The 4,512-nt window shown below is 41.9% G+C and overlaps 1 long non-coding RNA gene across 1 annotated transcript; it reads right to left on the bottom strand.

Annotated features, from left to right (window-relative positions):
- Positions 1-2,493: 2,493 nt before the first annotated feature.
- On the bottom strand, positions 2,494-4,218 carry LOC112902983. Its single transcript, XR_003230700.1, has 2 exons — positions 3,746-4,218; positions 2,494-3,626 (listed from the first exon to the last, which is right to left on the bottom strand). It is a non-coding gene; the product is annotated as an uncharacterized LOC112902983 (long non-coding RNA).
- Positions 4,219-4,512: the final 294 nt, after the last annotated feature.

Genomic DNA, 4,512 nt, shown 5'->3' with positions numbered 1-4,512 from the left:
AGAAATTCTGTATCAATTCAAGGAAAAATTATAAAAATGCAAACTAAATTTTGTTGGAATCCTTAAGTAAAACTCGACTACTTTTATTTAGGAAGTTTGAGCTGTAGGTGTATATTTTCTGATGTAGATTAAATATTAGAAAATAAGTGTTTTAATTATATCTCATGTTGTACCCATAGTTCTAGTTCATAAAAATTTATGAATAAATTAAATGCTCTAAAATCAAGAAATTATTTTCTAGTACTGTTTTATAATAGTATAGTTTATTACCAAATTTCCAACTTAAGATTAGGTGGAAAACTACTAAAACAAATTGAACATGTTATAATAGTACATAATTTAGTATCAATATGGACTTCATATAAATCAATAATACAAGCAATAGATAAAAGGATTTAACTTAGTTATTGGGCACCACCCCAACCTGTTGCTCCATGCCACTAGTTAGATATTTAGTAAAGTTAACTTAATTATTTGATGTATCCAGATAAGATACTTAATACTCAATAAATGACTGCCCAGTACAAGATAGTTAGGTTGATTGTCGAAATGTAATGTTCCGCAACTTTATCGTGAATTGAAATGAAAGTGTATACATTCATTAAACTCCATCTTGCATATCATATAGATTCGACCACTCTCGCCGACGGAGATTATCAGTTGATTCCGGAACCAGAAGGAGTTTATTCTGAAGACCCCGAGAATCTCGTCGCGGATTTCTCTAAAGCCCCGAACCAAGGTTCGGAAGATATTAATTTGACTAACCCCAACCCCACCAGCGAAGGCAAGCCCCGGACATAACCTACTATTTTTATTACACTGCACTCTATATTTATTTATGTATTCTATGCCATAAGTTTATAGGAATTGTTTGAAACCCTAGATGCATGAATCCTAGGAACCAATGTATTGAATAATAGTACTTGAGTCCGAGTAGCTGCTATGCTAATAGGATCGGTAGAAGTCGAGTGATTTCCTGTCACTCGCGCGATATAGGAATTGTGATGTTTACTTTCATGTTATCACTATAAGGATGACAGACGGGAGTTTTATTCGGTATCATGGTTGAGGTGATACCCCGTCTGTGTTGTTGAACTGGATAAGGCCGCAGTGTGTGGTAGCGGTGGTTAAGCGTTTGAAAGTACTAGCCACATGCCGTGAAATATGGTAAGCGGTAAGCCTAGTAACCAATCGGCCCGAGAAGTGGACATACCCCCCACCACATGTATTTGCTTCTTTTGGTTACTTTGTTCGACGTGTAGGAATACGTGTTGCTGGGCAACTAGGAGTACGGGTTTTGTAGTCGCGCTACAGACGTATGTCCTGCACTTTGGAAGTGCGTATGATCCTGCAGTCGCTTGTGGTGGCCCTGATCCACGAGTCGGAATGAAAGGCAAACGGTTGCTTAGGAACGACCCTTTGGTGTTCCAAGCGTGTGTGTTAGGTTTATCCTTGCAAGGTTTGAATCTCGATTCAGGAATTGTCCGCCTCTCACGATGAATGAGACTGCTTACCCCCTTTGCCACATAGAGTAACAAGAGCAACTATGTGATTACCAAAGATGATGTTTGATTAAAGATTCTACCATGTTTGAGTAGTTATAAGTGCTTACCTAGAATGGATAATCAACTTGAATCTGAAAACTAAAAGTTGAAATTAAGGATCTACTCTTTGTTGCTTTTCAGCTAAAAATCTTACCCAAAGCCTAAAAAGCCTGCGTAAGTCTAGATACATGGCTAAGTATACCATGAGCGGGTAAGTCTTGCTGAGTATTAGAATACTCAGCCTTGCTTTTGTTGATTTACTTCAGGTAATCTCCCTGATGAGCCAGCTTTCATTACACCGTGGCCCTACCCCTTGCCTGATGGTTGGTCCGTGGAGTGGGATCCGTCCCCGGCCAACATAGATTCCGCCGAGTGATATTATACCAGGGCTAGCATAATATCTGCAATAACGACGTGTACAATGTTTACGCTTTTAAACTCCGCTGCTTGACTTATAACTTAAACCTGTTTTGTAATAATCTCCCCTCAGTGGGAGCTACTGCTGCTTTGTAAAATTTTTGTATTATATCTGCCTGTGGTGTAAAATGTATTGGCATTTATATCTCTGGACTCACCTTCGTGTGAGGTACCTTGTTGGATCCTGCGTTCGGTGGTTTATCGGGACGTTACCCGACAGGCCAATAGGATTATACCGTTTGAAGCACGAGGTAGCCCTCCAGCGAGGACTCGCGTACTTGAGCCGGTGTAATTAAGGTCGGTTCTGCCACACTGATGTTGCTAGACATAATAATAGTGAGCATATTGCATCGGCTAGTCATTATTCAGATAGGTGGTTTTAATTATACACATTATATTACTGAAAATTATATGCAAAAACCCATGCCAAAAAATATGCATACTTTGAATTTGATGCCATTTATATGCTGGTGAGCCATTATCTAGGTCAAACTGACATGGCGAGTTCGGACAACTTTTATGAAACATCACGTGCTACTAATTCTAGCAATATTCATATATAACAAGGTATTTTATATTTTTTATACATCGGCACTGAATTCACAATAAGTTTTCCACCACAAAACATGTCGTTTAATACTACTGCTTTGGCTTTAAATACAGGAATGAATTTACATGGGATGAATTTGGCTAGGCCCGTGCTACAGTATACCCAGCACGCCCCGGCTCCGCCCCTGGCAAGATGGTGAAGACCATAATCTCGAAAGAAAGAAGAAGGCATTGAAATGCCAGCATTCAGTGTTTTTTCAGTTACTTTGGACAAACCAGCCTAACCAGTTTAGGTAAACTGGTCTGGCCTGCAGGATGTCATCAAGAGAAGAAGTACGATATCATCCACATCAAGATTCCATGCCTCTCCAACATATATGACAAGGTACGCTTTACAAATAGTTTACCTAGTTCCCAATCAAATCATATTTTTTTAGTTGATACATCTACAAGTGATATTGTTATGTGGATTTATAAGAGATCGATTGAGGAAAGTAATTTGCTTGCTAGAAATGAAATAACTCTAGATAGTGTCAGACAATGTATTCTGAAAATTAGTAAGGCTGATAATAATAACATTTTGGCATTTAAGTTTTCTCCACCATCATTGCCAAAGTTTTTCTCTACATGGTTTGCATATGGTCATTCTGAATTTAAAACTAAAAAACCAAAACTGAGAAGAATTGTGAAGGCCGAAGTTAATATAGTGATCTATTGTAAAGTATTGGGTATCATAAGCACAAGAAAAGGTATAGTCCAATGGATCGATGGGAAATCTGAACCATTCGTTTGCTTGGCCTTAAAGCATTCTCCACAAAAGCACTGATTACAGAAAATAAAGTATACTTTCATTTGACTTTGTGTGATGATTTGTTTCGATAACTTGCTTAATTAATTTTATTAAATTTATGGGGCTATTGCATTCTTGCCCCTACTTTGAAATCCAATTGTGATTTTGCCCCCGCTTTTATTCCGTTTGTGATTTTTCCCTTACTTTTTCACTCCGCTTACCCCTACTCCATGAAGAGCATGTAATGGTGTCAAATGACCTAGGAGAAGAAAAGTTTGCACTTGCGAATATGCCCCTACATTTAGAACGAAACCGTATGATTTGACCTACAAATCAAATCAACAGAAACACAATAAGCTAATTCATCCAAAGAACTGAAGCTAATTCATCCTAGGATTACTCCTTAAGACATTCAGAATGAAAAATAATTAGATTGCTCCTTTACCTAGCCTCCAAATCCACAACTGGATTGCCCCCATCCATGGCCGGCACGTGCACCCGGGGCTGGTTGGTGCAGCTGGTCTAGACAAGCACGAGCCCGTGCCTCCACGGCCGCCGGGCCTAGCCACCACTCGCCCAGCACGCGGGGCAGCGCCGCGCCCACCCGCGGCACCTGGCCAGCACGTGGGGCCTGCTGCTCACGCCTGGCTGCGGCGCCCGCCGCCCATGCCTGGCTGCGGCACCCGCCCACGGGACCAGGCACACGCGCGTCGGGTCTGGCCGCGCCGCTCCCGCCTGGCTAGCCGACACGCAGCGCCCGCCTGCGAAAGCAGGCACGCGTGCCTCGCGTGTGGCCGCGCCGCCCGCGCCTGGGCTGCATGCAGGGCCATGCCCCCACCGCTCGCCGTTGGCCGGGCAGGAATCGCTGCCGAGCTTGCTAGGGTTAGCCCGTGCACAGCGATGGAAGAGGAGCATGCGTCAGGCACCGCACGGAGAGGGGATTGAAGGGATAAGGGGTATTTTTGTCTATTCACCATATTACAAAGGGTTTTCTCTTTTTTTGAGGGGTTTATTTATTGATTCAACTAACGGAGTCAATAGTAGGGGTAAATGGAGGCTTCGCAGTGAAAAAACAGGGGTACAATCACAAACGGAGCAAAAGCGAGGGCAAAATCACAACTGGATTTCAAAGTAGAGGCAAGAACCCAATAATCCCTAAGTTTATTGATAACCAAGTTATGCCGTTGCTTGAAAATTCATAAAAGTGAACAT

This window comes from Panicum hallii, chromosome 8 (genome assembly GCF_002211085.1).
Source record: "Panicum hallii strain FIL2 chromosome 8, PHallii_v3.1, whole genome shotgun sequence".
Lineage (NCBI taxonomy): Eukaryota > Viridiplantae > Streptophyta > Magnoliopsida > Poales > Poaceae > Panicum > Panicum hallii.
The sequence above is the reverse complement of the archived record's forward strand: the minus strand, read 5'-3'. Positions and strand labels throughout refer to the sequence as shown.